General features: G+C 41.9%; 1 protein-coding gene across 2 annotated transcripts in view; it reads left to right on the forward strand.

The window, feature by feature from the left end:
• The window catches only part of Ttll7 (tubulin tyrosine ligase like 7), a 141821-nt gene that overhangs the window by 38176 nt on the left and 91107 nt on the right, over positions 1-12538 (forward strand). Inside the window, exon 2 of one of the 2 annotated variants that reach the window (XM_028876853.2) lies at positions 7669-7800. The exons of the other annotated variant lie outside the window; for it this stretch is intronic. The gene's annotated coding sequence lies outside the window, so the exon portion shown is untranslated. The remainder of the gene's footprint in view (positions 1-7668; positions 7801-12538) is intronic. 2 annotated transcript variants of the gene reach the window in all.

Genomic DNA, 12538 nt, shown 5'->3' on the forward strand with positions numbered 1-12538 from the left:
AGATTATCTAAATTAGATTGAGATGCAAAGGCTCGCTCCCACCATGGGCGCCACCCTTCCATGGGAGAGTTAACTCAGGGCCAGTGTTCATCATTAATGGCTTCCTGACTGTAGATGTCATGTGACCAACCAGCTGCAAGCTCCCACAGCTATGCCTCTCTCATCAGGATGGCCTGTGCCCTCAAACTAGGAACCAAAGTCACAGCAATGAGACAAGTAACTAAGGCAGTGTCTCTAGTCTTCCACTCTATATTGAACATAGTATGTATACATATATGTGCATTTATATTTGTATTAATACTTGAAATAAAGTCTGTTTTGTCTGGAACTCAGCTGTTTCATAACATTATCTACTAAGTTCCAAGAAGTAAATAAAATAGACCCCTGGCTTGCCAGAGTAACTTCCCCACCGAAAACATCAAGTACAGGCTGTTTGCACTGGACTCAGCATGCTTAAAGTACTCATCTTGTTGGTGAGTTAGTGAGGAACAGAGGTTGTGTGGATAATGAGAGGAGGAAAAATGTCAGGGAAGATCATTTGGGGATTAGGAGAGGTGAGAGCTGCTACTCATGACTCGTGTTTAGCTGACCAATACCAATGTGAGCTGGGATCTGAGCTAAAGGCAGCTGTGGCATTGACCTTCACACCAATTGCCCACTGCGGTTGTTATTGTTGCGGTTGAGCCAAAGGCATGGTGCTGTTTTATACTCTGCTTCAAGCCCAGTCATTCTCCTCCAGCACCAATGGGCTGGTTGCCATGACTCCCACCCAGGGGCCTGCTGCATTGATTGGCTGATGCCCCTGGAGAATGATGCTGTAGGGACTGCTTTAGGCTACAATGCCAGTTCCACCTCTTATCCCAAGTTCAGTAATTGCCCTTAAAAGCTTCTTGCCTTATATATTATAGACCATTTTTCAGAATACTGAAGCAGTTGGTTTGCATGGTTTTGTGCAGTTTGTCATTTTTTTTTTTAAATTGAGAATTGCTAACAATGCTTTCACTTGTGTCCAATTTTAACCAGAATTTTAAAGCTGTATTTTGAGGGAGAAGTGAGTTAGAAGCTCTATCTTGATTGTGAATGACTGGCTTTTGTTTTTTATTTTCTCTTCAGAATCAACATTGTTAGGATTTCAAAGCTAGAAGGGATCTGAGTTGCACTCTTTCAGACTGGAGTGCCCCTGTACACGGTACAGATCACTGGAGTTCGACTGGATGTGGGAGTGGATTGGAGTCCGTCAGTGTCCTCCCCTGAGCTGCTGCAGTACCGATACATTTCCTCTGCAGGCACAGATCTTCGCCCTTGAGCTAACCTTGTCTAGGTCAAGATGGACGAGAACCTCAGCCTGCCCAGGGCTGAGGTGTGACATGAGTCACACTGTTCTAACCTGGAGGATGTTACCTAGTAATCTTATTCTCCAGGGGGTTATGATGCTGGGTACAGAGTGAGAACCGGAGGCTTAAAGGAGGTGTGGCTGTCATTAATTTTTAACACTAGAAATAGTGATAGCCTGTAAGCTTCCATTTTCCAGCCAAGATCAAATTTCATTGCAAGACACAACACAATCTCATTTGCTTGAGAAAAGAAGCGTGCAGTTTCAACTATGCAAAGGTGCTTTTGAAAGTCTTACCTTTTATTTTACCCACACTGGAGGTGACTTTAAGGACATTTCTTATTTTGCATTACTTCCATGCATAAAAAAGGAAAATATGAGTAAAACCAACTGGTTAAGACATTTTCCTAAACGTCTTCCCACTGGAGGACAGATTTCTTTAATCTTTTTGTGATTCAGCCCTCACACTGTGTGCCATGGATATGGGCAGTTGATGGTGCAGCCCAAGGGTGGTGGTGCATGCAGAGAACCCCAGCATTGGGGAGGCTGAAGTGGGGGTATTGCCAGTCTGAGAACAGCTTCAGGGCTACATAGAGGGGCATCTTGTAAACTAAAGAGAAAGAAAGAAGCATGGAAGGAAGGGAAAGGAGGGAAGCAGGCATGGGAAAGGAAGTAAGTTGACATTTTGGGGTATTTATATGGTGTTCTTGTTCTATATTGGTATGGGTTTTTCTCTGCGGTAACTGATGTCAATGCTGTTGATTTTGATGTGTTTGAATTGATGATGATAACAATGTCAGGACTACCCCCTTGCTGATTGTGATTATAAAAGGTATCACATTTTTAGAGAGAGGGGAGAGAAAAGATGCTGATTTAAGGAATTTCTTCATGTGACTGTGGAGGTTTGCCAGTCCAAAATTTGCTGACAGACTTGGAGTGCAGAGGAGAGATGACATTGAATGTGAATGTACAAATGGCTGAGACACTGAGCTTAAATACCTACCCAGCTGAGACATAGAGCTTGAATACCCACACAGCTGAGGTATAGAACTTGAATGCACACCTAACTGAGGCATAGATAGATACCTTTCTGGGAAATATCAATCTGTTTTCTTTTACCTCCAACCCACTGAATGAAGCACACTTATGTTATGGAGAGTAAATACCTGTAGATTTAGACATCTACAGAGTACTTTTGCAGCAACATGCATACTAATGTTTGAGCAAATAAGTGGATATTGTGACCTCTCTATGGAAGACACATACGACTCAGAATTACAAGGAGATTGCCTTTATTTGTGGTCTTAAAACCGAGACTGCAAATCTTGATTTGCTATCATGTGATTGTTGAGGAGTTTAATCATTCCTGGGAAATTTTAGCATTTTCATCATTGATTGCCTTCCTAACAGTAGGTGAAATTTAAGTCAGGTCCACTGATGAGAAATAATTAGAAGGGCTTGAAATTCTTTTTGTCACTCCCACAATTTCTGCACCGCTTTACCCCAGCACACTTTGTAGATAGTACAAATTGCAAGTTGAAGGGTTTGTAGCCATAAACCCTTGGTGCCCCAATCCCTCCACTAGAATTCTTGCCTGGCTACCACAGATGGGCGGTTCAGGCTCTGTATCCTCTATTACAAGTATTCTTGGCTAGGGTCACCATCATAGATTGCTGGGAGTTTCCGTTGCACTAGGTGAAATGTATTATTCCCTGTAGAATGATTGGGGACTTAGAGATGCAGAGCGTGGTGCCAAGTTCTGCAGAGAGTGCAGAATGTCTATATTTGCCTCTAAGAGGCTTATACTCTTGTGGTTCAAAGAAGAGATTCAAACGAAATGTCCAAATAATCAAATAGCAGAGGACAGTAATGTTTTAAGGGCATTTAAAATTACACACTAAATGTATGTTGTTGTAAGATTCACCTTTTCTGTTATTAACACAGTCTTTTTTTTTTTTGCCCAATGGATTGGCTGAAAATAGATAAATGAAGTTATTTGAAAATAATATAAGAAAGACTGGAGGGATGGCTAAGTGGTTAAAGATGTATATTGATTTTGCAGAGGACCAAAGTTCAATCTCTAGTACCTAGGTCAGTCAGTTCAAGACCACATGTAATTCCAACTCCGAGGAATCAAATGGCCTCTTCTGGCTTCCATGAGCACAACCCTGTGTGCAAACTCATGTACATAAAAATAAAATAAACAAAATAATATTTGAGTATAAGATCCAGCAAGTGGTATAGCCATCCAAGCCACATCAAGAATTGATGTGATTGACAATGCATTAATCAGAAGTGTCCTAAAGACTGCACATTGTTTTCTATTGAGACTTGTATAATAGATGTTTTGATTAGATTTAAAAGCCCGTGGTCGCACCTTTATCCAGCACTGGAGCAGAAAGGCGGATTCTGAGTTCGAGCCAGCCTGGCTACAAGTGAGTTAGGAAGGCGCAAAGCTACACGGAGAAACCCTGTCTCGAAAAAAAAAAAAAAAAAAAAAAAAAAAAAAAAAAAACGGTAAATTCCAGTCTCATGTGAAAATCGGCCTTGTTGATTTAGTATTATGTTTAATTTGTATTCCTGATATGCATACTATGAATATATGGCTACATCTGGTTATGTAGCTATCTAGTGTTGACTGTCATTCTTGAGCATACTTAGGGTTAATATGAATAGTCCATGTCATGGACGTTGAACGAAGTTATATTTTTAAGATGTTTCAAGATAAATAACTTCTCTAAAAGGAAGCTATATGTGAGCATGATGAAACAGAAGACATATATTTTACTTGCTACAGCACCTAATAAATTGGTGAGAACTTGTCTTACTTATGGTTAGGGTTACTATTTTCATGATGAAATACTATGAAATACTTGCTTTTGCAAGCTGGGGAGGAAAGCATTTATTTGGTTTACACTTCCACATCATAGTCCATCATTGAAGGAATTCAGGATAGGAACCCAAACAGGGACAGGAATCTGGAAGCAGAAGCTGATGCAGAGGCCATGGAGGGGAGTTGCTTACTGACTTTCTCAGCAGTGCTTGCTCAGCCTGCTTTCTTAAAGAATCCTGGACCAGGCTAGGCATGGCTCAATCCATAATTGGCTGGGACCTCCCCCATCAATCACTAGTTAAGGGAATACTCTACTGGCTTGCCTAGAGCCTGTTCTTATGGAGAGGTTTTCTCAATCAAGGTTACCTCACTCTTGTGACTATAGATGTGTCAACTTGTCATAAAATTAACTGGCACATCAATAAACATGTTTAATATAAAGAACTCATAAGGGGGCACTAAGTTTACTGATTACTGATACAATGCCTTATGTGACCTGTTACTTTACAGTATCAGTTGACTGAATGTGATCAAGGAAGGAAGTGGCCAAGGGAGGGAATCATTTAGAAAATAAATGCTCATGATTTGAGAGTATTATTGTGTCCTGGCTAGCTTTGGGCTCCAGTTCTGTTCTGCATTCCAGCCCTGTTTATTTTGAAGGATAAAAATAGCTCTTTTCTTTCATGTGTCTATAAAAGGACTAGTTCTATGGCAAAGACTGTAGTGTTAGAGAGAGTGGTTATAATAAGATTTATTTGTTTTTATGTGTATGAGTGTTGGTCTGTGTGTATTTAACAGCATATGTGAGTGCAGTGCCCACAGAGGCCAGAAGAGGGCATGGGATCCCCTGGAACTAGAGCTACAGACTCTTGTGAGCTGCCATATGGGTGGTGGGACCCAAACCCTGGTTCTCTGGAAGAACAGCAAGTGCTCTTAACTGCTGAGCAATCTCTCCAGCTTTTGGAGAGTTTTTAAAGATTGAGAATTACTTATTTTTAAATGAGCTCATCTTATTAAAATATATTTGAATTTAATTAGTCTTCTTAGCAGATGGTCTGATAGGTAAAGATAATTATTTCCCCAAATATTGCCATGTAAATTCACTCTGCATCTAGTTTAATGATCCAGAAACACATTAATTGTTCTTTCTTGCTTAAAATCTTAGACTTACCTACATACCTTAGCTTAACTCATGGATGTCCACAAAGCATTGTGTGAGAACTAGGAACTTTTTCATATAGACTTCCCAAATTTTGAATGATCTGCTCATTACAAGTTAATTTTATGTGACTCCATTTCATTTAGAAGCGTTTGGAAATGATGGCAGAATTATCTGACTTTTTAGCTACTAGTAACATTGAAACTTTTAAATTTTAAATCCAAGAATCTTCTAGAGAGGAATATTTCTCCAACATGGTAGATTTAATCACATTCAAACCTCCCAGGGAGCCAGCATCTCTTGGAGTAAAAGGAAGGAAGGCAAACCTTTTATTTATCTCAAGGGACAGCATTTTAGGCAAGGGGTTTTGAAGCATTTTTCTTTATTTAAAAACAAAAGTAAGAAATCTCATCTGAATTCCTGCTCAGTCTCTGTGCAGGTAGCTACTTTGGGCCAGTGGCGATAGATATGCATCTTCTCTGATTCATGTCCACATCACAAGAAGGAACCTGTCTCTTTCAGGAGTCTAAGAGTGAGTCCCAGGCCTGATTCTGACTGGCCTTAGTTCATTGTTAAACCAACTTCAGGGATCAAGAGGATGGGATTGCATGATTGTTTTAGATCTATGCCAATTTCCCATCCTTGAAACTGGGATTGCCAACAGTCCTTCCCAAAGTGCATGTGGGTCTGAGGCAGGACACCTCAGCAGGATTATTTCAGACAGAAATTTCCTGAAGAGTCATCACTTCAGAAAGGGCCACTTAGCGTGGGTGGATTAAGCTGTAAAGATTCTTTCTGAAAAGCTGTACTTCTCACAGTCTGAGATTGAAACTAGTCTTGATCACTAAAGACTAGGAACTGGGGTTTCAATGATGCTGAACAACCGAAGTAACTGTTGTCTTCCAGTCTCCTCTGTTTCTCAGTGACCTGGGAACTTACTAGTCCATCCGTCTGTCAGTCTGTTCTGTCCCATTCCTTTTCAAGTAAGAAAACACCCACTTTACTAACTTCTTTAGGCTGTACTCTTTTGTGAAAATCTCTGTGTATGTGTAAAATTAACAAAACGTTTATACTTTTATTAATCAGTTCTGGTGTTAATAACTGGGCCCCCAGATCCTAATTGCCATGTCTAAGAACTAGGGTGAATTACAGATCTCTTTCTTCTGCACATGGGTTGAAACTAAGTGGCTGTCCATCACCAGAAGAAACTGGTTAGCAGAAAATAGAGAACTGTAGACAATGGCAGATAATGATAGATAAAACAGAAGCAAAATCCACTCAGTTCCACTGACTTTGTATGTTGGCTGACATTCCTTTAAAACCTTTTCATGTGTATGGATGTTTTGACTGAATGTTTGTCTGTATGCCACATACACGCCTGGTGCCTTTGGAGGCCAGAAGAGGTCCCCAGGAACAGGAATTACAGATGGTTTCGAGCTTTTCGAGCTGCCATGTGGGTGCTGGGAACTGAACGTGGGTTCTTTGGAAGACGCTCCCAACTACTGAATCACCTCTCTACTCCTGGTATGTCATTTTTTTAAAACCCCCAGCAATTCATGTAGAAGCAATATATCCATCTGTCAAGAGGTTCAGTTAGCTGGTGGTGACAGAAACTTAAAGCAACAGTGGCCTGAACAAGATGGATGTCTGCTTTCCAACAGATGGAGCAATTCTAAGACAAACCTCAGTCGCTGTGACTTACACAGCAACTGTAGTCACATGTGCACCAAGAAAGGGGGGCAGACAGCGGAGTCCACAGAAGGACTGTTTCTCTTTCAGTTGCCTTGGTAGGAAGTCCCTCCTACTCACTCCCTTCCCTGGCCCCATTGATTCCTCAGTGCCTACCTACTCTTTTAGAGTCATATGGCCACATGCATCAGGTAAATTTAGTTATTTAATCAGGCACATTGCTACCCCCCAAAAGAGCTCGATCTGTGGACAAATAATTAATGAATTATCTCAGGTTGGGGCCAGAGCCTTTACTATCTGTTAACTTTTTTGACTAGTATGCATCATAAATGGGACTTCCTTAGCCATCTGACTTAAAAAAATTCAAGGTCTTACAATGCAGCCAAGACTGGCCTTGAATTCAATATTCTCCTGCTTCAGTCTTCTGGATTACAGTTATGTACTGTCATGATTAGTAGTTTAATGAATTTAATACATTTAATATTTAATAATTCATAAACATGGATAGGAAAATAAACATGAAACTAATATATACCCTGGAATTGGTGATGCATGTGATTGGAATAAATATCAAACAAAGAATTCAAATGGAAAATTAAGGAGGATTTTGTTGTTTCTTTTTGATGTTTGGCTATTCCATTACACTTGATCAAGCCAAGGAGTGTCAGAGGAACCACCAGGTTTATGGGTGATGCTGAAGAGCTAAGTTTTGGATGTAGAGAACTATACTAGCATCACATGATCCCACTGTGATGTTAACTGCTCACCAGTGAGGCAGATGCACAGGTTGGTATCTATTGTGACATTTCTGGTAAAGAACAGAGAACTGGCTGTTTTAGAAATTCTCCACTTCCCTCTGGACTTCTATTTCATCTTCTGATGCAGGTTCCTGGGCTGTAAGAGCTGTGTGCAAAGGGCACTCAGTCCCACCCGAGTATCTCAGAACAAGAGGTCTGTATGTAGCAAAGTGTAGGCTGGTGCTTGGAGGGTGTCTTAGATTCTTAAGTGTGTGTGTGTGTGTGTGTGTGTGTGTGTGTGTGTGTGTGTGTGTGCGTGCACATGCACGCACCACAAACACATGTAAATGGATAGACACAGGTAAGTGAGATATGCACATCTTTATTGGTATCATGTTATTCCTAGAGAGCAGGTGAAATGTCTTTCTCTCTCCTTTAGGGTGGTTTGAGAGCTATTTAGAACACAATATTATATTCTTGGAGAACATGTCCAGAGGCGCTTTGGACTCTATTTAAGCATTTAATACATTATGAAATAACGTTGTCTTCTGTTACTTTAATAACTGTTATTTGATTTGAACTTTATTCAATTCTGCACTTGCTGAATGAGATTTGTGTTTTTTTTTTTTATTGTGTCACATAGTGGTAGTATACATATTAATAAGGAAAGATGCCTTCAAGGTATGCTGTCTTAACAGGCCTACATTTTACTCATATCACAGTAGGCTAAATTATAAGGATGAGATCCTCCGCAGACCTTTGTGGATATTGCATTTGGGTGATGCCACTTAGTCACAAATGATGAGCAGATACCAAGCAAGCTATGGAAATCTGAAAAGCAAATAATAGTAAATCAGTGGAGCTACTATTGCCCAAGGTCAATGTTAGTTTTGTTGCCAGCTTGAATAAATGGTTCTTTGATTCTTTGGTTTACTCACACTGGGCTCCTCCTGGCTTTTTAGAAGTGTCTGATCAAATGGTTCTTTCATGTCTATAACATTCTGCATAGCCAGCTCTAGGTTTGAGGAGGAGAGTCAGCCTGGGAATGGGACACAAAAGTTCTTATGTTTAGGAAGCAAGTAGCTTCTCCAATGAAGAGGGTCAATACACTATTGTTAGGAGAACAGTTAGGATGACGTCATCTGTTGTTCATCGGTTATACAGCTGTATATATTGTCACTTTTTGGCAGAAACAGAGAAATCGGATCAGTTAGACTGTGGAAGGAATCTTTTGTGTTTTTTAAAAAAGAGATTTATTTTTATTTTATGTGTATGAGGGTTTTGCCTGTTGTTGGAAGGCTTCTCTCCAGGTTCCACCAAGCCCCGCAATCCCACAATCCATGTAGAAAATAATCATTCAGATGCTTATATTACTTATAAATTATATGGCCATGGCAGGCTTCTTGCTAACTGTTCTTATATCTTAAATTAACCCATTCCTATAAATCTATACCTTTCCACATGGCTGGTGGCTTACCGGCGTCTTTACATGTTGCGTGTCCTGGCAGTGGCTGCAGTGTCTCTCTCCTCTTCTTCCTGTTTCCCCAATTCTCCTCTCTCCTTGTCCCACCTATACTTCTTGCCTGGTCACTGGCCATCAGTGTTTTATTTATATAGAACGATATCCACAGCACTTCCCCTTTTCTTTTTTTAAAAAGGAAGGTTTTAACTTTAACATGGTAAAATTACATATAACAAAACAATTATCGAGCAAGAATTGCAGTTATAATATTAAAGAAGATGTCCTATCTATCTTATATTTGTGAGTTTAAGGTTTTATATCTAACTTATCTTTTATCATAACTGAGAAAATTACAACTATCTAGTCTTTAACCACATCAAAGACCTGAGAAGGAACATAATGGTACCTGAGAAATGGTAGATGGATGCAAGCAACTTTTGGGAATCTTGCAAGAGTAGACCAAGACAGCTGGCAGCCTGGACAGTCACCTAATGTTTTTAAGCATTGTTGGTGCATTTTTGGCAGAAACAGAGAAATTGGATCAGTTAGACTGTGGAAGGAATCTTTTGTGTTTTTAAAAAAAGGGATTTATTTTTATTTTATGTGTATGAGGGTTTTGCCTGCATGCATTCCTATGCATCACCTGTGTGCAGTGTCTACAGGGACCAAACAATTGTGTTGGATCTTCCTGGATCTGGAATTAGAGACAGTTGGCAGCAGCTATGTGGGCTTTGGGAACCAAACCTGGGTCCTCTGCAAGAGCAGTAAGCAGCTTAACCAGTGAGCCACCTCTCCAGCCTGTTCTGTGTTTAATTTAAGTATGTTCTGTACAAAAGTAGAGGTGTTTCTTGTCTTACCTTCAATTATGAGTTTTATTTATTTCTGGTCCACATTTTTCTGCCATTGTTAACTGAAAGCACTTAACTCCTGGGATTGGATTTTCTTTCTGCTTTTGATGCATGATGCCAGCTCCTTCCCGATTCTCTAAACAGGTGTCTTGAAGTCTTTAGAGATAACCACCTCTTTTTGATCACCAAGCCTGACTGCTGTAGCACTCTTTTGTCTGTGAATTTGTGATGCTTCCTGTGGCCAAGCTTTCATTTCCCTGTCATGACCCTTCAAAATATCTTCTTACACTGTTTCTCTTGCTTCCTTTACACAGCTGGCGTAACCTATGGGAAGTCCTTCAGTGGCTTTGCATTGCTATTGAAGTAAAATCTTGCCTAAGCTTCAAGGGTGATTTCCAGTGTGGTACTTCTTAATGAAAAGAAATGAACTGGAACTGAATGAGTTACACAAAAGTTCAAATTTTAGAAAACAGCCCAAGAATATACATAGTATATTATTTACATAGTTTAAAAGTATACAAATTATACACACTCAAATATTGTATAGAAACTAGTGCATGAGAAAAATGTATTAAGAGCAGCATGGGAAGGATAAACACCAAAAGTCTGATGCCTCTTGGGAGGAAGGAAGACATAGAAGTATTGGAGAAATTATTTTGGCCACTCCACGTAGTTTAAAGGATATTTATTTAATGGCGTAACTCACAAATGAAGTAATGGGTAGGTCGCAGGGTCTGGGGAAGGTGTAACGCAGTCCAGTGGTGTTCTCCGGAGCTCTGCACAGTCCACCTTCACCGGTCAGTGTCCCGGCACCAAGAGAGCGCACAGAGAGAGCGCTGGCCCATCCAGCTCTCGGGTCCCCAGGCGCCTCCCCTCGCCCCGCCTCGTAGGCGTGACAGTTGCCAGAGTCTCAATGGGGGTTGGAACTTCCAGATCCAAGCTGGAATGGCTACCCACTACATCTCCCCCTTTTTGTCTAAATAAGAAGGTTCTAAACTAATACAAGACTATATACAAAGGAATGGTTATCAAATATTGTCCAGAAATAATGAGAGATAATGACCTAGATAAGATGTAACTACAACCAATGCAAACAATATCAAGCAAGAAACACATACTAAAATCCAGAGAAGTATAGAGCATAGGTAAACAGCATGTTATAAAGATCATTCAAAGGTGTCCTATCCTAAAGAACCTGAATCTAATACTTAATATGTTCTATCTAAGATATTATATATACTAAGTTGTAACTATAACTGCTAGTCTTCAATCCCATCAAAGACCTAGCATGAGACTCTTAATCTCAGGGTCGTGGGTTCGTGCCCCACGTTGGGCGCCAGATATTGGAGAAATTATTTTGGCCACTCCACGTAGTTTAAAGGATATTTATTTAATGGCATAACTCACAAATGAAGTAATGGGTAGGTCACAGGGTCTGGGGAAGGTGTAACGCAGTCCAGCGGTGTTCTCCGGAGCTCTGCACAGTCCACCTTCACCGGTCAGTGTCCCGGCACCAAGAGAGCGAACAGAGAGAGCGCTGGCCCATCCAGCTCACGGGTCCCCAGGCGCCTCCCCTCGCCCCGCCTTATAGGCGTGACAGTTGCCAGAGTCTCAATGGGGGTTGGAACTTCCAGATCCAAGCTGGAATGGCTACCCACTACATAGAAGCCAACACCTGAGTGAGCAGATGAGCTCCTCCTCACACCTGAGCTCCTCCTCACACCTGAGTTCCTCCTCACACCTGAGCTCCTCCTCACACCTGAGCTCCTCCTCCACACCTGAGCTCCTCCTCACACCTGAGCTCCTCCTCACACCTGAGCTCCTCCTCACACCTGAGCTCCTCCACACCTGAGCTGCTCACACCTGAGCTGCTCCACACACCTGAGCTCCTCCACACCTGAGCTGCTCACACCTGAGCTCCTCCTCACACCTGAGCTCCTCCTCACACCTGAGCTCCTCCACACCTGAGCTGCTCACACCTGAGCTCCTCCTCACACCTGAGCTCCTCCTCACACCTGAGCTCCTCCACACCTGAGCTGCTCACACCTGAGCTCCTCCTCACACCTGAGCTCCTCCTCACACCTGAGCTCCTCCTCACACCTGAGCTCCTCCTCACACCTGAGCTCCTCCTCACACCTGAGCTCCTCCTCACACCTGAGCTCCTCCTCACACCTGAGCTCCTCCCCCTCCTCACACCTGAGCTCCTCCTCACACCTGAGCTCCTCCACACACCTGAGCTCCTCCTCACACACCTGAGCTCCTCCTCACACCTGAGCTCCTCCTCACACCTGAGTTCCTCCTCACACCTGAGCTCCTCCTCATACCTGAGCTCCTCTACACACCTGAGCTCCTCCTCACACCTGAGCTCCTCCTCACACCTGAGCTCCTCCTCCACACCTGAGCTCCTCCTCACACCTGAGCTGCTCACACCTGAGCTCCTCCTCACACCTGAGCTCCTCCTCACACCTGAGTTCCTC

This window comes from Peromyscus leucopus, chromosome 6, assembly GCF_004664715.2.
Source record: "Peromyscus leucopus breed LL Stock chromosome 6, UCI_PerLeu_2.1, whole genome shotgun sequence".
NCBI lineage: Eukaryota > Metazoa > Chordata > Mammalia > Rodentia > Cricetidae > Peromyscus > Peromyscus leucopus.